General features: G+C 45.2%; 6 non-coding genes across 6 annotated transcripts; 2 read left to right on the forward strand and 4 right to left on the reverse strand.

Moving 5' to 3' along the window:
- Positions 1 to 13,174: 13,174 nt before the first annotated feature.
- On the reverse strand, positions 13,175 to 13,246 carry trnaa-ugc (transfer RNA alanine (anticodon UGC)). The gene has a single exon. It is a non-coding gene; the product is annotated as a tRNA-Ala (tRNA).
- A 1,409-nt stretch (positions 13,247 to 14,655) lies between these two features.
- On the reverse strand, positions 14,656 to 14,727 carry trnaa-ugc (transfer RNA alanine (anticodon UGC)). The gene has a single exon. It is a non-coding gene; the product is annotated as a tRNA-Ala (tRNA).
- A 472-nt stretch (positions 14,728 to 15,199) lies between these two features.
- On the reverse strand, positions 15,200 to 15,271 carry trnaa-cgc (transfer RNA alanine (anticodon CGC)). Its single transcript has one exon. It is a non-coding gene; the product is annotated as a tRNA-Ala (tRNA).
- Positions 15,272 to 15,520: 249 nt separating this feature from the next.
- On the forward strand, positions 15,521 to 15,592 carry trnaa-cgc (transfer RNA alanine (anticodon CGC)). Its single transcript has one exon. It is a non-coding gene; the product is annotated as a tRNA-Ala (tRNA).
- A 465-nt stretch (positions 15,593 to 16,057) lies between these two features.
- trnaa-ugc (transfer RNA alanine (anticodon UGC)) lies at positions 16,058 to 16,129 on the forward strand. Its single transcript has one exon. It is a non-coding gene; the product is annotated as a tRNA-Ala (tRNA).
- Positions 16,130 to 17,844: 1,715 nt separating this feature from the next.
- trnaa-ugc (transfer RNA alanine (anticodon UGC)) lies at positions 17,845 to 17,916 on the reverse strand. The gene has a single exon. It is a non-coding gene; the product is annotated as a tRNA-Ala (tRNA).
- Between the last annotated feature and the right edge of the window lie 6,422 nt (positions 17,917 to 24,338).

The following is a 24,338-nucleotide window of genomic DNA, read 5'->3' on the forward strand; positions in this document are numbered from 1 at the left end:
CTCGACAGTCCCGACAGATGCTCTTTGTATTACTCCCCGCATCTTTACAGTCTGGCAGTGTTTACTCTCTTCACTGTCCAATAACAACAGAGACGGCGAGATTGGAACTTTTTTTTGTATTTCAAAATATAGTTTATTTCATAAAAACAATGAATACACACAGATCAATGTAAATATTCCAGTTACAATTCAAAACAATCAATACAGATCGTGCACACTACGATTCTATTTTTACAATTCAACACACAGTATATATTTTCTCGGACATGATGTACAATACAAGGTGAAATAGCCTCACACTGTGGCCTTTCCCCATAGAGCCTTTACCTGGGCCGCACCTCGCTTCAGTGTGTCCCACTGCTGTCGGGGGTGAACCCCTCTTCTACTCCATTGTATAGTGATCCTGTCTCTGTGGATGGAGGTTGTCACCTTTTACCCGAATACATGGATCCATTCGCCCACATTCATGTTAGTGTTTGGCAAACACTGTCTGATGTCTTTCACACACCTGTAGAAGCTTGGGGTCAGAGACGTAGGGGGTAATTTCACCTTCACTGCTTGGGCGGTAAACTGACGGAGCAGAAATTAAAATCGGGCCGGTTCGTTAAGGGGGGGGGAGGTGATCCACTCCATCGGTTCAGCCCCCAGCGATGATGAAAATTTCCCTCCACGTGTTGTGAACCGGTGCAGTTTGAGACAATGGACCAGCTTATGGGCATCGAGGATTGATACGAGGGCGGAGGTCAGGAAAGGTGTGGCCGATTTTATGCATCCCCGCCGGGCGGAAATGGGGCGGTAGAGGCGAGTAAATGGTGTCAGGTCACTTACCGCCCCTTTAACGTTGGAGTTCCTGCCTCCACCACCGTGGGTTGGGTCCTGAGAAGAGCGGCCGGAGCAACACCCACCTGTTTCCGGGTCAGACCACGTGTAATATGTAAATCAGTGTATTATGACCGACACGGGACACCATTTAATGTCAGTTACAAATGGGAGGAGGAGCCGCCCTATCGATGGGCATTGAGTGATCCAGAACACTGAGAAGTTTTTTTTAACATATATTTTGTGTGGCGAGGAGGAGCAGGAGAGCTTTCCATTGGCCTGCTGCGGCCGTGAGAAATCTCCCGCCTCCTGATCGTCTCAGAAATATATCAGGAGGTTTCCTTATAGATCTGTGTAACCAGGCCCAGCCTCATGTCCCATTAAACTCCCTGCAGTGAGTAAACATTGCTGCACAGCAGCTCAGAGAGGAAACGATATCCGGAACTCCCCACTGGAGTTTGAAATTACATTAATATTTTACCAGTTAGTAACGGTCCGGGTGTTGGTCCATTATTATTCTGTTCTGGTCAAAACAAATGTCCCAATGAACAGGACCCTGACAGCTCAACCTCAGTCCATCCCACCGGGCAGTGTGTGTGATGGGAAATTCATATTTTATTCATTTCAGGATTAAACATTTAATATTGAAATTGTATTATTTACAGACTAATAACAGCAAACCATTTCATGTTAGAATCACATCTTGTATCATTTCACAACACCGCATTTGTCGGGTAAAATATAATTCCTGTCCGCTGTTTCCAAATTTATTTGAAGTATTGGATTGATATCAGTTACTTTAGTGAGCTCATTGATGTCAATAGATAGTAAAATCAGGCGCAGTGAATAACAGGCGGCCGATCAGCTACCGCCGACTTACACCACCGCCAAACCGGAAAATCCACTCTCATTGACTTTTTATGCAATTTCGGATGAAAAGTCTTGAGACGTTTCTATGATTTAACTAATGTAACAATTAGATTCAGTGGGTATTTCACCCCGTTCTTCAGCTCCTCTCTGAATTTAGTCTGGGTCACAGCATAAATACACGTGTTGGTGCAGGAACTGAGAAGTTGAAGCATGAATCCGGCTGACTCAATGTCACTGGCCGTATAGTACTGGGCGTTTTTTGTATGCAGAGAGATAACATAAAAAACGAATGTGCTCCATAACAATATAAAACTGCCTGATATACTGAAGAGTAAAATGATGGATTTCCTTCGGTTCTCCATCTCTGGATCCTTGTGATTCTCTCCATTGCTGCGGCCCCGGAGTCCCCTGCGGACTCTACTGGCCGCTAAAATGTGCCTGGCGGTGAGAACATTGAACAGCAAAATCAGAATGAATGGGAGACAAGGCATTAACACAAGATGAAACAAGTCAAACGCTGTCCATGTGGGTGAAGTGAAAAAGGTCGGTTTCCAGACACAACCCCGGGGTACATTGTCCATTATATATTCCGGATCAAATACAAAGTACCAGGGAATGTTTAGTAAACAGCTCAGCGCACTCACCACCCCGATAACAACAGCCGCCGTTTTCTCGGTGCAATATTTTGTTTTCAGCTTCTGACAACAAATGGCCACAAATCGATCAAAGGTGAAAACCACTGTGAACCAGACAGAGGCCACTGTGGCTGAAAAAGTCATGGTGACAATAAGACGGCACACGGGGGTAATGGTCAAGAATGAAACTGGGAAATATATCCTACCAGTCACCCTCAATATCACATCAGTGATAATGACCAGGAGATCGGCCGCCGCCATTCCCACCAGGTAGCGAGTGATACATTTGGAGAGGCCGCACTTTCCTCGGGACAGGATCACAATCGCCACCAAGTTAACTGTAAGAGAGAGAAACGGAAGCAGAGAAATTACTGATCAGACCTGGAGACAAAGCGGCAGTTTGAGAGGATCAGGGTGAAATTTCCAGCTTTGTTGCTGCATCAAACGGTGGAAACTGATTCACTGACCTGGGCAGCGCTTTCGGGCAGAGAAATGTTTTTAAACACAATTATAAACAATGAATTGGGAAATTGATACAGAAAGTGAATAAAGTGAGCACCGGATCCACTCAAAGAGACGAGAGAGGGCGCAGAGCCGGTGGGCAAGGGAGAAGGGGTTTTACGGACAGTGAATCCAATAGATTAAATCCGAATTTGGGCTCCAGATGGACGGGAAAGTGACTGAGAGCCTGGAAGGTGATGGGACAGGGGGAGGTGCTGCTGGTTTGTTACTCTGGGTGAAGAGAGCCGACAGGGGCTGGCACAAGTCGAGGAAGACTGACATCCATGGCGGTGAGTTTGAGGCTTCGGATCGGATTGGAAGAGGCTGTTGGAGGCCGAGGCAGTAAGTGAGATTCGGAGGGAGACAAGGAAAATGGCATAAGAACTGGAGGGGAGACAGGAGCACGTGGTTTGGAAAAGCGGATCAAATGAAAGAATGAATAAGGAGGCAGAGAATTCAATGAAGCGGGAGGAGAGGCTGGGATTCACCGGGAGAGACTGCAGTTGGAGGAAATCTAATCTACTCGTCCCAGTAACACAAGGCAATTAATGAATTCAAATTTTATTTTTTGTGGTTATTGGTTGCATAATATTTCCAATAAATTCACTTCGCACATTCAATTAAAATTAAAATAAAATCCAATTATTAAATTAACCTCGTTCTTTGAAGCTGACACATGGCTTCTAGAATACAGCATCCTAATAATTCAATGCTATCAAGAAATCACTGATTTTATTCATAAAATACATTTCAGTTTTGTTTATTTATTCAGTCAGTAAACAAGTGAACGGAATATTCACATAAACAGACTGAGGACCTGATAGTGATAAACACACCCGGAGAGAGTACAATAAAACTCTCACAATCTGACAACATCATAATAACACCTTCAATTCACATTTCATTTTCATAATTGTACTGGATGTTTCAGTAATTCATTCCGGTGAATTATTCACATCGCTGTCGCTCTGTCTCTCTCCCCCTCTGTCCCATTCTGTTTGTGTGTATCTCTCTCTCTCTCCCTCATTCTCCATGCGTCTCTCTCTGTCTCTCTCTATTCCTCTCGATCCTTCTCTCCCCCTTTCGTTTTCCATCTCATTCGCGTTCTCTAACGCCCATCTCCAGCTCTCCGCACTCTCTCTACTCTCTCTCTATGCCGCTTTTCACATCCGAGTAAATCCTAACATCCTGCGCCTGCTTTCTCTTCACCAGCCCCGTGTTCCAACGATCCTATTCTTAGTGTCAGTTTGTTAAATGGTGAAGTCTCTGTGAATGTTTCTTCAGACCATCCAAGTCGCCACCTGTTCACCTGCACTGTTCACTTCATCTACAATGTATGGAATAAACAGAATCGAATGCCTGTTCCAGACACACCTCACAATGATTGAAATTCCTTCTCCTGTAATTACAAAGTACAGCGTTAGATGGCGGCATTGTTCAATTAACAAAACACCAACATCACCGCTGCAACTTATCATCTACAGATAAATAGAAAGGCTCCTGATTCCAACAGATAAAGTTCAAACTGATACAACATAACTTCAAAACATTGCATTTTACAGTGAATTCATCCACAGTGAAGCAGAGAATGAGATGTGAAAGAATCAGCAGCAAACTCAGTTCAGCAGCCAGACTTCTGGAGCTGTGACAGACACACACATAACGAAATATTTCATAACAGTGAGAACCAATAAGTAGATTGAAATCCCAGTTAAACTGAACCATGTTATTGTGGAGGGAGGACATTGCGCTGCCTCCTTGTAACACTGAGACCGTGAGCTGTCTCATTATCAATCACTGAAAACACATTTATGGAAATATATTTCACAACATGAAACTGTTCCAGTTCCTGATGGTCTGATACCATCTCTTAACCCACACACCTGATTCCAATGCATTCAGTACAGAGAATAATCCAGTAACAATGCCAGGGTTGGATAAACAGTGTTCACGGCAGAAATAATGCAATTGCTACAGGACCGAAGGATGGACCGTTATTCCACAATAAATTCAGTGCAGAGAATAATCCAGTAACAATGACTGTGTTGGATATGTAAAGATCATAACAGATATAATTCAGCTGTTACAAGACTGAACGTTTTGAAGTTAAGGACATACCATTAATCAACAGTATATTGAGTACAAAGAAGAGTTCAGTAACAGTGCCAGGGTTGGAAATACAATGTTCATTACAGATATAATGCAGCTCCGACAAGACCAAAAGAGCAGAGACTTTAAACAATCTATCATTCAACTGAAATAAGAGAACGGCTGGCTGCGTAAAATATGGTGGGAGAAAAAATAATTAACCAAGTACAGCAGCACAGTTAACACCGATTTACAATATTCACAGATGAGATAACGGCTTACCTGGAACTCCAATGGCTGCAAGAACAGGATAGTAAATGCGTTCAATCTGAAAAATTGCTGAATATCCCATTTCTGTGAGAAGCAGTGACTTCTGTTGAACTGAAAACCGCAGCTCCGGCAGGCACTCTGAACTGATACATTGCAACAAGCCCTGATTTATACAGAGGATGAATCTCCACTGAAACGGTTATACCCTGGATCATTGCTATTACTTACAGTCGCCGAAACAAATACATTGCATCAGCAGCTTTGTCTCCAATGTAAATAATGACGTGGATATATCGCAAACATCTCAATGTCCAGAACATTATCTTAATGAGACCTCTCTCAGGAATAAAGTTAAAAGCTGTGCTCAGAAAGGATTGGTCCAACAACAATGAGCGGCTACATTTACAGTTTTCATATAATTGTATTGATCATGTTCACTCCTGACGATTCATCTATAAATTTTACCGATTTCTCTGAATGTACACTGAATCCAGGGGCACAAACAGACCCGTTTCACTGTTCCTGCAGATTCTCGGTCAAAATATGAATTTTGTGTCTCTGGCACAGGGACAATTAAAGGGCACGTTGAGGATTGTAGCCGAGAAATGACAGTGGGTGATATTGGGGGTTGGACACTGAACGAGCTTTATTGCCATTCCTCTCTCCGTTATTTTACTGCAGATGTTTACCCGTTTATTTTACATTGGTTGATGGCTCCAGTACATTGGTCCGGTGTAAACCCGCTTCCCTCACCCGCCTTCATTCATTCCTCAGCCAATTGTCATTGAAACCCTCATCAATGCCTCTGTCCCCTCCAGACCCCATTCCTCCAGTTCACTCCTGACGGCCAGCCACCCTCCACCTTCCAACCAGCAGCAGGTCCTGCTCGGCCTCACTGACCCTCACTGACTCCTAGTTCCTGATCGCCCAATAGTTCACATTTTCATCCATGGCCCACCTCTCCCAATCTCCGCCCTCTCCTCAACACCTACAGGAAACCCACCCGTCACCTCCTCATTCATCGATCGTTGGCCTCTTTTGGTGGGACTACCCTCGCTTGGTTCCACTCACCTATCTGATCATAGCCAGGAGGAGCTTCTCTTCCCACCCTATCACCGTTATATCTGATGTCTCCAAAGGTTCAATCCTTTGCTCCCTCCTCTTCCTCATCTACATGCTGCCCTTTGGTGACATTGTCCACAGACATGGACCAGTTTTCAGCTGGACTTCCAACTTCTTTGTGTTGTCAGAGCGACATTCTGTTTAGATGAGCCACGAATTCAGCCAGTAAAAAATTGGGAAGTCATGATCTTTGACCCCACAATCTCCACATCATTTCGACTGATTTCATCCATTCTCCTCTCTTTTTGATTGGAGAGTCCATCACTAATCATCCAAATCCTCAATTGCTTCCAGTCTCCAAAGCCTGTAGTTTATTTTTATTCTTTCATACACTTAAATCCACCGGGGCCTCACCCATCCCTATCTCTGTAACCTCATCCAGCCCCGCAGCCCCTGCCAAAGACTCTGCTCCTCCACCTGTGGCCGCTTGTGCAGCCTCAGTCCATTTGCCCTACTTTTGACAGCCGTGCCTTCAGCCATATCCACGCTCCAGGATTCCCACTCTATGCCACTCTATCTCCCTCTCCACCTTTCAGGTTTCAGCCGTGGTTCACTGGCAGCAGTCTCGCTTCTGAGTTAGAAGGTTATGAGTTCAGTCACAGAGACTTGAACACATAATTCAGGCTGACATTGCAGTGCATCACTGAGGGAGCACTGGACTGTCGCAGGTGTTCACTTTCTTAGGACATGTTAAACGGAAAACCTATCTGCCCTCTCAAGTAGATGTAAAAGATTCCACAGAAGTATTGGAAAAAGAACAGGGGAGTTATCCTGCTTTCCTGGATAATATTTATCCCTTAACCAACATTACTAATCCCTTGCTTCATGATTTTGTTATCCCTCCTAATATCTCCTTCTTTGGCCGGGGGTCCATTTTTGTCCGATTATACTTCAGTAAATCGCCTTCGGATATTAATCTATGTTAAATCCGCTGTATAAATACAAGTAGTTATTGTTATATTTTACCATCCTCCACTCTCTTCATCTCACCATTGGCGGCCATTCCTTCAGACAACTAAATTCTACTTTCAAAAACCAACCTTATTCCCTCCGTCTGTCCATTTGCTTCTCTTCATTTTACACCCTCCTTACACCCACTCTTTGACCAAGGTTTTTTCACCAGTCCTCCTGATATCTTCTTATTCCTTTAGTGCCCGTTTTTACCCACCCCTCCGTGAAGCCCCCTGGGAATGTTTATCACATTAAAGGCGGTCTGTGAATGCGAGTTGTTGTTAACTTTCATTGGACTGTGTTCATTAGTTGTCCACTGAATGAACAAATGTAATTTCTGGGCTAATATTTTTGTACCAGAAAAAGATTTATATAATAGACGGACTTGTTGAGATAAATTAACATTGGCCATTACTTGTGGACACTGTATTGTTCGAACAACATAACTCGGTTTATCTACAACCATCGCATTGCAATAGAGGGCATTCTAGTGCATGGATATCGCTGAAGGCAGGGCTGTCAAAAATGGGACAAATGGACTGCGGAGGCAGCCTTTAGGGAGTCGTCTATGTATAATGAGACCAGTTACAGTGACCAGGGTGAAGGTTTATTAGTTATTTGCCTTTTCTCTCTTTGGTAAAACCTGGTTTACTTCTGGCTCGGGCTGATAGGAACATATAAACATAGAAAACAGGAGCAGGAGTAGGCCATTGGGCCCTTCGAGCCTGCTCCGCCATTCAATATGATCATGGCTGATCCTCTCTCTCAATACCATATACCCGCTCTCTCCCCATACCCCTTGATGCCTTTTGTGTCTAGAAATCTATCGAGCTCCTTCTTTAATATATTCAGTGACTTGGCCTCCACAGCCTTCTGTGGTAGAGAATTCTGCATGTTCACCAGCCTCTGAGTGAATAAATTTCTCCTCATCTCAGTCCTAAATGTCCTACCCCGTATCCTGAGACTGTGACCCCTCAGCCAGAGGAAACATCCTCCCTGCATTCAATCAGAACTTCATACCTTTCAATGAGATCCCCTCTCATTCTTCGAAACGCTCGTGAATACAGGCCTAGTTCACCAAATCTCTCCTCATGCGACGGTCCTGCCATCCCAGGAACCAGTCTGGTGAACCTTCTCTGCACTCCCTCTATGGCAAGTATATCCTTTCTTAGGTAAGGAAACCAAAACTGCACAGTATACTCCAGTTGTGGTCTCACCAAGGACGGGTAAAACTGCAGTAAGACATCCTCGCTCCTGTACTCAAATCCTCTTGCAATGAAGGCCAACATACCATTCGCCTTCCGAACTGCTTGCTGCACCTGCATGTTTGCTTTCAGTGACTGTTGTACAAGGACACCCATGTCCCTTTGTACATCAACATTTCCCAATTTATCATCATTTAAATAATACTGTGCCTTTCTATTTTTCTTTCTGCCACGTTATATTGCATCTGCCATGTATTTGCACATTCATTCAACTTGCCTACATCGCCTTGAAGCCTCTGTGCATCCTCCTCACAACTCACAATCCCACCAAGTTTTGTGTCGTCAGAAAACTTGGAAATATTACATTTGGTTTCCTCATCCAAATCATTGATATATATTGTGAATAGTTGGGGCCTAAGCACTGATCCCTGGGGTATCCCACTAGTCACCGCCTGCCACCCCGAAAAAGACCCATTTATTCATACGTTCCGTTTCAAAAGACGATTTATTCCTACTCTTTTAATATGATGCAGGTTTATGAGTGACTCTCTTTGGTTAAAGCCCGTAGATCCAGAGTACAGTTTGCAGTTTTGACGGCCATTATAGAAACTGCACTCAACCCATAGAAAGCACAATGTTGATTATCTCGAACGAGGCAACGGAAGGGAAGCTGTATGAGGGAAGACGTGAAATTCCGGGATTTTTTCTGTGGAAATGGAGGAGAGGAAACTTAAATTTCAAATCATGAAGTTGTTTGATAGAGTAATAGAGAATTACTGTATCCTCTGGTTGTGAGGATCAGTGATAGAGTAATAGAGAATTACTGTATCCTCTGGTTGCGAGGATCAGTGATAGAATAATAGAGAATTACTGTATCCTCTGGTATGTGGATCAGTGATGGAATAATAGAGAATTACTGTATCCTCTGATATGTGGATCAGTGATAGAGTAATCGGGAATTCCTGTATCCTCTGGTATAAGGATCAGTGATAGAGTAATAGAGAATTACTGTATCCTCTGGTTGTGAGGATCAGTGATAGAGTAATAGAGAATTACTGTATCTTCTGGTTGTGAGGATCAGTGATCGAGTAATAGAGAATTACTGTATCCTCTGGTTGTGAGGATCAGTGATCGAGTAATAGAGAATTACTGTATCTTCTGGTTGTGAGGATCAGTGATCGAGTAATAGAGAATTACTGTATCCTCTGGTTGTGAGGATCAGTGATATAGTAATAGAGAATTACTGTATCCTCTGGTTGTGAGGATCAGTGATAGAGAAATAGAGAATTACTGTATCTTCTGGTTGTGAGGATCAGTGATCGAGTAATAGAGAATTACTGTATCCTCTGGTTGTGAGGATCAGTGATATAGTAATAGAGAATTACTGTATCCTCTTGTTGTTAGTATCAGTGACAAGAGGTCAAGAATTCCAGCTCATCATGAAAGAGTTTAATTTTAAATTCTTCACGCAGAGATTTTTTGGAGCATGGAATATTTTACCATCGGGAATGGAATAACCAGAAAAGGTACAATAGCAATTTTTACCATTGTATCATTTAAGAGAAAATTGAATACATATTTGAAATTGATGAAGATAAAGGGCACTTGGGAGAAAGTTTGCCATTGCATACATTTTGAATTGCTTTAACCATGAACTGGCACTGACACGATGGGCCCCTGTTCTGTAATCCTCTAAGCTTCATGTTTCTCCTAGATTGTGATTTGTGACGTGCTTGAATGATCCTGGAGGCTGGTGTGCTGCCCCGTGTCTAACAATATGACGGTGTAACCCAGGGATGTAACAATAGTTCCCCCTTCTAATCTAAACTGGATATTCATGTTCCTGCACTGCCCAATGTCTAACAATATGACCGTGTAATTCAAGGATGTAACAATAGTTCCCCCTTCTAATCTAAACTGGATATTCATGTTCCTGCACTGCCCAATGTCTAACAATATGATCGTGTAATTCAAGGATGTAACAATAGTTCCCCTTATGATTGGAACTGGATATTCATGTTTCTGCACTGTCGAATATCTAACAATATGACAGTGTAAGCCAGGGCTGTAACAATAGTTCCCTCCTTATAATCTGAGCTGAACATTCATGTTTCTGCACTACCGAATACCTAACAACATGATAGTGTAGCCCATTAATGTAACAATAGTATCCCTTTATAATCTGAACAGGATATTCATGTTTCTGCACTCTCCAATACCTCACAATACTATAATGTAATCCACGAATGTAACAATAGTTCCGCTTTTAATCTGGCCTGAATATTCGTGTTTCTGCACTATCCAATATCTCACAACACGACAGTGTAACACAGGGATGTAACAATAGTTCTCCCTCTATTCTGGCCTGAATATTCGTGTTTCTGCACTATCCAATATCTCACAACACGACCGTGTAACCCAGGGATGTAATTATAGTTCCCCCGTGTAATCTGAACTAGATAATCATATTCTGCACTGTCCACTTTCTAACAATACGACAGTGTTACGCATGGATGCATCAACAGATTCCTTTTTAAACTGAACTGTACATTCGTGTTTCTGGACTGCCACATAACTAATAATAACACAGTATAACCCAGGGATGTGACAGTAATTCCCCATATAATCTGAACTGGATATTCGTGTTCTGCACTGCCCAATATCTAACTATGCGATAGTTTAACCCACGGATCTAACAGTAGTCACCCATAGGATTAAACGGACAGTGGCAGCGCGGATACAAAATTGACTAGGAGACAGAAAGCAGAGAGTAATGGTGAATGGTGTTTTTTCAGACTGGAAAAGAAGTATAGAGTGGTGTTCCCCAGGGGTCAGTATTAGGACCACTGCTCGATATGATATATATTAATGACCTGGACTTGGATATAGAGGGTATTATTTCAAAGTTTGCAGATGACACAAAACTCGCAAAAGTAGCAAATAATGTGGAGGATAGTAACAGTCTTCAGGAGGACATGGACAGACTGGCGAAATGGGAAATACATGGCAGATGAAATAGAGTCACAGAAGTGTGAAGTGAATCATTTTGGCAGGAAGAATGAGGAGAGGCGGCTCTTCTTTTCCCAGTGAGTAGTGAGCCTCTGCAATGCGTTGCTGGCTGATGTAGTGGGTGCTGACTCTCTGTCTGCCTTCTCCAGGGAACTGGACCGGTTTTTGGCTGGGGAAGAGGTCGCAACATATAAAACGTAAGAGGATTTACTATTCACGTGCTTCTGATCCATATGATCTCCTGGACTGATTTCGATCACTTGAGGGGTCGGGGAGGAATTTTCCAGTGTATTCTATTCCCTAAAGGCACAGGATTTTTTCTCAGGATCTTTGCCTCTTCCGGGAGATTCCATGGCTGCGGGCGGGGGGAGGGGGAGTAAGTGTCAGTAATGATGCTCCAGCCATCCCGAGTGAGGGGCAGGCTTGATGGGCCAGCTGGTCTTTTACTGCCCGTCATTTCCGTTTGTTCGTGTGCGTCCCCAGCTCGTCAAGGTATTTTCAATGAAGCGATCGTCACACAAACCCACTCCTGCGGCATGTCCTGCGTCTGTCTTTAGTGAAACGAGACTCAATATCTCTGCGTCTCACGTTATTCTCCTCTGAAGCTCAAGGGCTCGAAATATTCTTTCAGGCCTCTGCTATAATGTGCCTGAGAATTTCTAGTCCCGTCCAACCGTCCGCTCCGTGACTAGCTGGCTGTTGTCTGCTTGGAGCACAAGAGGAGATGATTTTAAGCCCAGTAAATCATTGGGTGGTCTTAAGACAGTGAACACCCAGTTCTTCGACCCTTGGTTATAGGTCTATTGGATTCGGGGTTGTAGCTCAGTGGTATAGCGCCTGCTTTGCGTGTATAAATTTCTGGGTTCAATATCTAACATCTCCACCATTTATTTTCACCAGAATGTCCAACAGAAAGACGAATCGTGCTTTCAGAGGGAAGCGAGTTCCAACTTCTGAGACAAACATTTAATTGTCCCGAAGCAGGACTTCATCTCACGGTCCCCTCAGCAGCTCAGCTCATAACAGCCGCCGACTGACCAGAATTCAAAAGGTAAAGTGTTTGGGCATGGAACCTGAGACCTCACACACGCGAAGCATGCGGTCATTCACTGAGCTCCATCACCAGATAATAACGACCTCTAACCAAGTGTAAAAGGACTGAGTGCCTCACTTTCCGAAGGAAACCCGAGGATTTAATGTGCTGAAAAGGTATGCGGACCTGATACAAGTATTTTAATTCCAGATTTTATTTAATTAATTAATGTTAAATTCCGCAGCTGCCGTGGCGGGATTCGAATTCATGACGCCACCTTATTCGTTCAGGTCTCTCGATTGCTAGTCCAGTAACCTAACCACTATACCACCGTACCCGGTGGGTGAATAGAAGAAACCAGGACTCCTCACTCAAAGAAATGAGAAAGGGAGTGTTGCGAAGAAAGTCTGGGAGAGAGGAGAGTCTCCTCGGGCTGTGCCGACCAGCATTTCTGTTTCAGGTCGCTGTTCTTCCAACTGCTCGCTGGACATTGCACCGTCACACATTCCGATCAGTCGGCGGCTGTTTTGAGCTGAGTTGCTGAGGAGACCGTGAGATGAAATCCTGCTCAGGGGCAATTTGATGCTTGTGGAGCCTCAGAGGTTGGAATTCGCGGCACACCAAAATCAAGCTTCGCCTTTCTGTGGGTAATTCTGGTGAGAAAATAGCTTTGGAGATGCTGGGGATTGAACCCAGGACCTCATACATGCAAAGCACGCACTCTACCACTGAGCTACATCCCCAGATAGGAGCACATTCCAACGAAGAGCTGATCTCCTTCATTTTATGAGACCACAAAGGGTTTTTTTTGGGCTTTAATTCATCTCCTTTTCTGCTCCAAACAGACAATTAAACATGAAGTTTGCGGACCTGATATAATTGTGGGTGAACGGAAGAAACCAGGCCTCGGCACTCAGAGCAATGAGAAAGGGGGCTGGGAGAGGGGGAGAGCCTCCTTTGGCTGTGCTGTCACCATCATTCCGATTTCAGGGCACATTTTTCGAACGCTCCCGTTATCAGTCACTTTGCTTACGGTTGGACGGGACTAGAAACCCTCAGGCACATTGTGGCAGAGTTCGGCAAGAATACGTCGAGTCCCCGAGCTTCAGAGGAGGGTAAGGTGAGACACAGACAGCATTGAGTATAATTTCACTACAGACGGATGCAGGACTTGCCCCTGGTGTGGTTTTGTGTTTAAAGATCACTTCACTGAAAACACCTTGACCAGCTGAGGTTACAGACGGACATGATGGTCAAGAAAAGACCAGTTGGTTCATCAATCCTGCCCCACATGCCTGGAGCATCGTGACCAGACACTTCCTACCGACACCACCCGCCCCTCCCAACGGAAACATGTAATCTCCTGGGAGCGGCGACAAACCAGAAACAAATCCAGCGCCAATAAGGAGGGGAAATTCTGGCAAATTCCTCCCCGAATCCCTCCGGCGATCGAATCGAGTTCAGTGGATCACACTGACCATGTGTAGGTTAACTTAAAACCACTCACCTTCGATATGATGCGATCTCTGCCTCAGTCAAGAACTGGTCAAGATCCATCCAGAAGGCAAAGAGAGAGTCAACACCCACCACACCAGCCTGCACTGCATTCCAGAGACTCAGTACTCTCTGGGAAAAGAAGAACCGCCGAACATCCAGACTATTCCTACCTCTGTGTAGTCTGAACGCCTGTCCGCTGCTCCTCCCCGATCTGTGAAACTGGGAATAATCTATTTCTTCACTCAGAGGGTGGTGAACGTGTCGAATTCTCCACCATAGGATACTGTGGAGGCCAAGTCACTGAATATATTTAAGAAAGACAGATTTGTACACACAGAAGGCAACAAAGCGTATGGAGAGAGAGCGGAAATGTGGTATTGAGATAGAGGATCAGCCATGATCATATATAATGGCGGAGCAGGCTCGAAGGGCCCAATGGCCGACTCGTGATCCTATTTTCTCTGTTATTATTACTGGGCCCGCTCTCCAGCCCCGGGATGGGAGCCATTTCAAAGGCGCGTGCGTGCTTCCATTGAATTTTATCGTGTGCAGAGCGTTCGGTTTTTCTCGAGGTGAAGAAACCCTTTCCTGTCCTTGTGTGTGAAGGTGAGGTGAGGACAAGAGGGTCTTTTCAAAATTCGAAACATAAAGCGTTTGGAGATGCCGGGGATTGAACCCGGGACCTCATACATGCAAAGCATGCGGTCTTCCACTGAGCTACATCCCCTACCCACAACTACTTTAAATTTAGAATAACAAAAGTGGGCTTCCCGCTCTGTCTCTCCCGGACAACGCGATGCCCAGTCGTCACACGTGCTCACAATGTTCAACCTTTGCTTCAGTTCACGGGGTTTCTGCTCCTCTTTACTTTGAACTTTCCAAAAACAATGTCAGCGGAAATAAAAAAAATATATAATTGCCACTACTCAGTGACGAGGTTCACATCCAAATTCTGAATCATAAAGTGAGATGGATGAATGACACAGCGTCAAACAAGAGCTGGGAATGCTCGCTCGACATTGCACTGTCACACATTCCAGTCAGTCGGCGGCTGCTATGAGCTGAGCTGCTGAGGGGACCGTGAGATGAAGTCCTGCTCCGGGATAATTTAATGCTTGTGGAGCCTCAAAAGTTGGAACTCGCTGCGCTTCGAAAGCGCGATTCGCCTTTCCGTGCGTAATTCTGATGAAAAATATTTTTGGAGATGCTGGGGATTGAACCCAGGACCTCATACATGCGAAGCATGCGCTCTACCAGTGAGCTACATCCCCACATAAGAAAACAGTCTAACCAGGGAAAGAAGAGCTGATGCATTCTAGAGACTCACTACTCTCTGGGAAATGAAGATCCGACTAACACCCAGCCTATTCTGACCTCTGTGTCGTCTAAACGCCTGTCCCGTGCTCCGCCCCAATCTTTGAAACTGCAAATAATCTATCACGTGGCAGACCCACCTTGGACGTGCTCAGAAAATGAGAACGGTCAGTTCTTCTTTCCTTGGTTAGCGATGTATTGCATATGGGGATGTAGCTCAGTGGTAGAGCGTATGCTTCGCATGTATGAGGTCCTGGGTTCAATCCCCAGCATCTCCAAAAAATCTTTTTTCATCAGAATTCCGCACGGAAAGGCGAATCGCGCTTTCTGAGCGCAGCAAGTTCCAACTTTTGAGGCTCCACAATTGTCCCGTCGCAGGACTTCATCTCACGGTCCCCTCAGCAGCTCAGCTCATAGCCGCCGCCGACTGACTGGAATGTGTGACAGTGCAATGTCGAGCGAGCAGTCCCAGCTCTTGTTTGACGCTGTGTCATTCATCCGTCTCACTTTATGATTCAGAATTTGGATGTGAACCTCGTCACTGAGTAGTGGCAATTATATATTTTTTTAATTTCCGCTGACATTGTTCTTGGAAAGTTCAAAGTAAAGAGGAGCAGAAACCCCGTGAACTGAAGCAGAGGTTGAACATTGTGAGCATGTGTGATGACTGGGCATCTCGTTGTCCGGGAGAGACAGAGCGGAAAGCCCACTTTTTTATTCTAAATTTGAAACGGTGTTGGTGAGGGGATGTAGCTCAGTGGTAGAGCGCATGCTTTGCATGTGTGAGGTCCCGGGTTCAATACCCGGTATCTCCAAACACTTTATATTTTGAAAAGACCCTCTTGTCCTCACCTCACCTTCACACACAAGGACAGGAAAGGGTTTCTTCACCTCGAGAAAAACCGAACGCTCTGCACACGATAAAATTCAATGGAAGCACGCACGCGCCTTTGAAATGGCTCCCATCCCGGGGCTGGAGAGCGGGCCCAGTAATAATAACAGAGAAAATAGGATCACGAGTCGGCCATTGGGCCCTTCGAGCCTGCTCCGCCATTATATATGATCATGGCTGATCCTCTATCTCAATGCCACATTCCCGCTCTCTCTCCATACGCTTTGATGCCTTCTGTGTGCAGAAATCTGTCTTTCTTAAATATATTCAGTGACTTGGCCTCCACAGTATCCTATGGTAGAGAATTCCACAGGTTCACCACCCTCTGAGTGAAGAAATAGATTATTCCCACTTTCACAGATCGGGGAGGAGCAGCGGACAGGCGTTCAGACTACACAGAGGTAGGAATAGTCTGGATGTTGGGCGGTTCTTCTTTTCCCAGAGAGTACTGAGTCTCTGGAATGCATTGCCGGCTGGTGTGGTGGGTGCTGACTCTCTCTTTGCCTTCTGGATGGATCTGGACCAGTTCTTGACTGGTGCAGAGATCGCATCACATAGAAGGTGAGTGGTTTTACAGTTAAACTACACATGGTCAGTGTGATCCACTGAACTCGATTCGATCGCCTGAGAGATTCGGGGAGGAATTTCCCAGAATTTCCCCTCCTTATTGGCGCTGGATTTGTTTCTAGTTTGTCGCCGCTCCCAGGAGATTACATGTTTCCGGTGGGAGGGGCGGGTGGTGTCGGTAGGAAGTGTCTGGTCACGATGCTCCAGGCATGTGGGGCAGCATTGATGAACCAACTGGTCTTTTCCTGACCATCATGTCCGTCTGTAGCCCCAGACCGTCAAGGTGTTTTCAGTGAAGTGATCGTTAAACACAAAACCACACCTGGGGCAAGTCCTGCATCCGTCTGCAGCGAAATTATCCTCAATGCTGTCTGTGTCTCACCTTACCCTCCTCTGATGCTCAGGGAATTGAAATATTCTTGCCGGCCTCTGCCACAATGTGTCTGAGGATTTCTAGTCCCGTCCAACCGTAAGCAAAGTGACTGATAACGGGAGCGTTCGAAAAATGTGCCCTGAAATCGGGAGGATGGTGACAGCACATCCAAAGGAGACTCTCCCCCTCTCCCACCCTATTCCTACCTCTGTGTCGTCTGAACGCCTGTCCGCTGCTCCTCCCCGATCTGTGAAACTGGGAATAATCTATTTTTTCACTCAGAGGGTGGTGAACCTGTGGAATTCTGACCCACGGAAGGCTGTGGAGGCCAAGTCACTGAATCTACTTAAGGCGGCGATAGATAGATTTCCAGACACAGAAGGCATCAAGGCGTATTGAGAGAGAGCGGGAATATGGGGGATTGAGATCGAGGATCAGCCATGATCATATCCAATGGCGGAGCTGGCTCGAAGGGCTGAATATCCGACTCGTGATCCTATTTTCTCTGTTATTATTACTGGGCCCGCTCTCCAGCCCCGGATGGGAGCCATTTCAAAAGCGCGTGCGTGCTTCCATTGAATTTTATCGTGTGCAGAGCGTTCGGTTTTTCTCGAGGTGAAGAAACCCTTTCCTGTCCTTGTGTGTGAAGGTGAGGTGAGGACAAGAGGGCCTTTTCAAAATTCGAAACATAAAGCGCTTGGAGATGTCGGGGATTGAACCCGGGACCTCATACATGCAAAGCATGCGCTCTTCCACTGAGCTACATCCCCTCAGGAAAAATCGCTTCAACTTTAGAATAAAAAAGTCGGCTTTCCGCTCTGTCTCTCCCGGACAACGAGAGGCCCAGTCCTCACACGTGCTCCAAATGTTCAAGCTCCGTTTCAGTTCACGGGGTTTCTGCTCCTCTTTACTTTGAACTTTCCAAAAAAAAAGTCAGCGGAAATAAAAAAATTACAATTGCCAATCGTCAGTGACGAGGTTGACATCCAACCTCTGAATCATAAAGTGAGATGGATGAATGACACAGTGTCAAACAAGAGCTGGGACTGCTCGATCGACATTGCACTGTCACACATTCCAGTCAGTCGGCGGCGGCGATGAGCTGAGCTGCTGAGGGGACCGTGAGATGAAGTCCTGCTCCGGGGCAATTTCATGCTTGTGGAGCCTCAGAAGTTGGAACTCGCTGCGCTCAGAAAGCGCGATTCGCCTTTCCGTGCGTCATTCTGTTGAAACTTTTTTTGGAGATGCTGGGGATTGAACACAGGACCTTGCGCTCCACCACTGAGCGATATCCCCAGATAAAATGCTTTTTTAAACAGGGAAAGAAGAACTGATTGTTCTCATTTTATGAGACCATCCAAGGTGGGTATGCCAGGTGGTAGATTATTTCCAGTTTCAAAGAAGTGGAAGTGTCCGGGGGTATGCTTCTGACAGGCAACATGTCAGAGTCCATGAGGAAAGGCATCATCATCCTAATCTACAAGCGGAAGGGCGAGAGGGAAGAAATCAGAAATTAGGCACCCGTTTCCATGCTAAATGTTGACTACAAGATTCTGTCTGAGGTCCTCCCAACCGGCTCTGCTCTGGAGCTGCTGATCCACCCGGATCAAACCTGTACTGTACCTGGCAGGAAGATGCCTGATAGCCTGGCACTACTCAGTGATACGATCGCCGACGTGCAGGATGCGGGGTGAACACCTGGCTCATCAGCCTGGACCAGCAGAAGGACTTCGACTGAATATCCCACATGTACATGATGGACGTGCTCTTTAAAATGTAGTTTGAGGAGGCAATCTGCGATTGGATCCGACCGCTCTACACGGAAATCTATAGCGCAGTCCTAATCAATGGTTGGGAGTCCGAGAGCTTTCCATTCACATCTGGAGTCAGGCAGGGCTGTTTCTCTCTGTGGTCTTGTTTGTGTGTTGTATCGATCCGGTCGCTGCATCCATCAGGAAGGTCGCAGGCATGGGGGAGGGGGGGGGGTGGGGTTGGTGACGATCCCAGGCAGTGGAGGCTCTCAGGTTAAAGGTTTCCGCTACATGGACGACGTCACCGTCTTCTGCTCTGATCAGCGGTCGGTTCACAGACTGATGGGCATCTGCGACTGTTTCGAGCTGCCCTCGGGGGCTAGAGTGAACCGAAATAAAAGCGAGGCCATGTTATTTGGCAAGTGGAGGCCAAGTCCTTTGTCCCCTTCACTGTTAGGTTCGACTATATGAAAGTGCTGGGCATGTGGTTCGGGGGTCCCTGGCCTGCACCATGAAACGGGGAGAGCGGGTCGCCAAGTCCAAACAGAAGCTTGTTATGTAGGTGGGGCTCTCCCTCTCCATAACCGGCAGGGACCTGGTGATAAGGTGTGAGGTACTCGCAGTTTTGCTCCACGTGGCCAGGGTCTGGCCCATACCCCGCTGATCCGCCGTCACAGTCACCCGAGCTATCTTGCACTTTGTCTCGAGGTCCAAGGCAGAACTTGTCCGCAGGGACACCACGTCCAAGACCCCAGACAAAGGGGGGAAGACTGTCCCCAAAACTACTCTGATGCTGATTGCCACCTTTGTGTGTGGCTGCCTGGGGATATGTGTAGAGCCCCAGTAGGCAAACACCAAGTGTCACTACGTGCTGCGTTTTTACCTGTCCCCCACACTGAGAAGGCTGGGTCTGGCCACGCTGGCCGAGCAGACGCAAGACGTCTCGGCCAACTGAACCGTAATCCCCCAACCCCACCTGTCCCAGGTGGAGAGGATCCTGACGACCACAAGGCCGCCAGACAGTGGGAGTCCTCCAGGTAAAGGAGAGGGCGGATCTGATCCAGCAGTTCCCCGACCAGACGGTCGATGCCATTTGGCAGAATGACTCATTGCCAGAACTGACCAACCGGCGCCAGGATGTAGCCTGGATGATGGTGAGAAGGGCCCTGCCACTGCGGTCCTTCCAAAACTCACGCAATCTCAGAACCACCGCGAGCTGCCCTCGAGACTGCAGCAAGGAGGAGACCATCGTCCATCTCCTGGTGGGCTGACCCTTGGTGCAGAAGATGTGGAGACAGATGTATTTTTATCTGTCCGGGTTCATCCCCAACACCTCAGTAACACAGGACATTGTGCTCTACGGGCAGTTCCCCAGGACGCACACCAAGACAGAAATCAACTGCTTCTGGAAAACCATCAAGTCGGTGAAGTTGGCCCTTTGGTCCGCCCGAAACCTGCTGGTCTTCCAGCTGAAGGAGCTGTCCATGATCGAGTGTTGCCGACTGGCACACTCCAAGTTCCAGGAGTACGTGCTGAGGGATGTAATGAAATGAGGTGCGGCCTACATAAATGCTCTATGGGGAAAGGCCACTGTATAAGGCCATTTCACATTGGATTGTACAGCATGCATTAGAAGATATGTTCTGTGATTTGAATTATAATAATGAGGTCATTGTGTGAACGATCTGTATTGTTTTGAACGGTAATTGTGATTTACATTGAAATGTGTATATCCTTAAATTTTAAGAAATAAAGTATATTTTGAAATTTTAATAAAATCTTCGGGCACAAATACACAAATCACGAAAAGTAGCGACGCAGGTGAAAAAAAGGCAAATCAAGCACTGGGTTTCAAATCTAGAGAAATAGAATTGATAAGCAAAGAAGTTACGTTAAACCTGTATGAAGCCTTGGTTAGGCCACACTTGGAGTATTGTGCACAGTCTGGTCGCCATATTATAGGAAGGATATAAAGGCATTGGAGATGGTGCAAAAAAGATTCACAAGGATGATGCCATAACTGAGAGGTTATCCTTATCAGGAAAGGCTGAACAGGATGGATCTCTTTTCTGTAGAAAAGAGAAGACTGAGGGGTGACCTGACAGAGGTCTTTAAGATAATGATAGGTTTTGGGAGGGTAGATGTAGAGAAAATGTTTCCACTTGTGAGGGAGACCAAAATTAGAGGTCATAAATATTAGATAGTCACTAATAAATCCAGGAATTCAGGTTAAACGTCTTTCCCTAAAGAGTGGTTAGAATGTGGAACGCGCTACCACAGGGAGTAGTTGAGGCAAATAACGTAGATGCATTGAAAGGGAAGCTAGATGAGGAGAAGAGGGAGAAAGAAATATGGTGTCCTGATAGGGATAGATGAAGTAGGGAGGGAGGAGGCTCGTGTGGAGCCTAAAAGCTGGCATAAACCAGTTGGGCCGAATGGCCTGTTTCTGTGCTGTGGTTTCGATGTAACTCAATGTACTGTTTTGAGGGCGGCGGAAGAGAAGTCGGACCTGGGGGTGCATATTCACAAATCTTTGAAAGTGGCAGGGCAAGTTGATAAGGTGGTTAAGCAAGCGTATGGGATACACGGGTTTTTACATAGGGGCATTGAATACACAAATAGGGAAGTCATGTTAAACCTTCACAAAAAGACTGGTTAGGCCTCAGCTGGAGTATTGTGTGCAACACTGGGCATCACACTTTAAGAAGGATGTCAAGGCATTGGAGAGGGTACAGAGGAGACTTACCTGGGTGATGCCAGGGATGAGTGACTTCAGTTAAGTGGAGGGATTGGAGAAGCTGGGATTGTCCTCCTTAGATCAGAGAAGGCTCAGGGGAGACCATTAGTGGTGTTCAAAATAATGAGGGTTTTTTATAGAGCAAATAGTGGAAACTGCATACTCTGGCAACTGGATTGGTAACTAGAGGTCATAGGTTTAAAATAATTGCCAAAACAACTAGAGGGGAAATGTGGAGCATATTTTTTACACAGAGGGTTGTTAAGCACTGCCTGAAAGGTTGGAGTCCCTTTTAGAGACTGTCTTCGTGTCAGAGACTCAAAATTCATACTTTAACTGGGAAACTGCAGGAACAGAGTGAAACGGGTCTGCTTGTGTCCCTGGATTCAATGCACAATGTGGAGAAATCTGTAAAATTTATAATTGAATCGGCAGGAGTGAACATGGTCAATACAATTATATGAAAACTCTAAATGAAGCCGCTCATTGTTGGACCAGTCCTTTCTGAGCAAAGCTTTTAACTTTATTCCTGAGAGAGGTCTCATTAAGACAAGGTTCTGAACTTTGAGATGTTTGTGATATATCCACGTCATCATTTACAAGGAGGCAAAGCTGCTGATGTAATGTGTTTGTTCAAATGACTGTAACTAATAGCAATGATCAGGGGTATAGCCGTGTCAGTGGAGATTTACCCCCTGTATAAATCAGGGATCGCTGTAATGAATCAACACAGAGTGCCTGCCGGAGCTGCGGTTTCCAGGCCAACGGAAATCATTGCTTCTCACAGAAATGGGATATTCAGTAATGTATCTGATAGAATGTATTTATTATCCTGTTCTTGCAGCCGTTGGAGTTCCAGGTAAGCCATTATCTCAGCTGTTCATGGTCTAAATCGGTATTAACTCTGCTGCTGTACTTGGCATTATTTTTCTCCCATCGTGTATTACACAGTGGACTGTTCTGTTCTATCAGTTGATCGATTGTCCTAAGTCTCTGCTATTGTTGTCTTATAGCAGCTGCATTGTATGCGTTATGATCTTGTATATCCAACCTTGGCATTGTTACTGGATTATTCTCTGTACTGCATGTATTGAAATCAGGTGTCTGGGCTAAGAGCTGGTCTCAGACCATCAGGAGCTGTGAACAGTTTCATGTTGTGGAACTAACCTGTCCTGGAATATTTTTTCATCAATGTGTTTTCAGTGATTGATAATGAGACAGCTCACGGTCTCTGTGTTACAAGGAGGCGGCGCAATGTCCTCCCTCCCCTATAACATGGTACAGTTTAACGGGGATTTTAATGTATTCGTTGGTTATCACTGTTATGGAAGATGATTTCATTGTGTGTGTATCTGACACCGCTTCAGATGTTTGACTACTGAACTGCGTTTGCTGCTGATTCTTTCACATCTCGTTCTCTGATTCGCTGTGGATGAATTCAATGTAAAATACAATATTTTGACAATTGTAAACAATTTTACAACACCAAGTTATAGTCCAGCAATTTTATTTTAAATTCACAAGCTTTCGGAGACTTCCTCCTTCCTCAGGTAAATGTTTACATTTACCTGAGGAAGGAGGAAGTCTCCGAAAGCTTGTGAATTTAAAATAAAATTGCTGGACTATAACTTGGTGTTGTAAAATTGTTTACAATTGTCAACCCCAGTCCATCACCGGCATCTCCACATCAGCAATATTTTGAGGTTACGTTTTGTCAGTTTGCACTGTTTCTGTTGAGATCATGAGCCGTTCTATTTATCGATAGATTGGAAGCAGCAGCGGTGATGTTGGCGTTTTGTTAATTGAATCAATGCCGCCATCTAACGCTGTACTTTGTAATTACAGGAGAAGGAATTTCAATTATTGTGAGGTGTGTCTGGCAGAGGCATTCGATTCTGTTTATTCCATGGATTGCAGATGAAGTGAACAGTGTAGGTGAACAGCTGGAGAGTTGGATGATTTGTGGAAACATTAAAATATTCACAGAGGCTTCACTATTTCATAAACTGGCACTAAGAATAGGATCATTGGAACAAGGGGCTGGTGAAAAGAAAGCAGGCGCAGGATGTTAGGATTTAGTCGGATCTGAAAAGGGGCATTGAGAAAGAGAGTAGAGAGAGTGCGGAGAGATAGAGAGGAGCGATCGAGAATGAAACTGAGAAGGAAAACGAGGGATAGGGGGAGAAGGAACGATAGAAAAAGAGAGACAGAGAGAGAGATACACACACAGAGAACGAGAGAGGGGGGAGAGACAGAGCAGCAGCGGTGTGAATAATCCATTGGAATGAACTGCTAAAACTTCCTGTATAATTATGAAGAGGAAATGTCACTTGAAGGTGTTATTAGGATGTTGTCAGATTGTGAGAGTTTTATTATACTCTCTCCGGGTGTGTTTATCACTATCAGATCCTCAGTCTGTTTATGTGAATGTTCCTTTTACTTGTTCACTGATTGAATATATAAACATAATTGAAATGTATTTAAAGAATAAAATCAGTGCTTCCTTGATCGCATTGAATTATGGGGATATTGCATTCTAGAAGCTATGTGTCAGCTTTATTCAATGAAGAACGAGGAGAATTCAATGATTGTATTTTAATGTAATTTTAATTGAATTTGCAAAGAAAATTTATTGAACACATTATGGAAACAACGAGCAGTTTATTGACACCAATAACCACAGAAATTAATGGTTGAATTCATG

The sequence above is a fragment of the Heptranchias perlo genome, unplaced genomic scaffold (assembly GCF_035084215.1).
Source record: "Heptranchias perlo isolate sHepPer1 unplaced genomic scaffold, sHepPer1.hap1 HAP1_SCAFFOLD_60, whole genome shotgun sequence".
NCBI lineage: Eukaryota > Metazoa > Chordata > Chondrichthyes > Hexanchiformes > Hexanchidae > Heptranchias > Heptranchias perlo.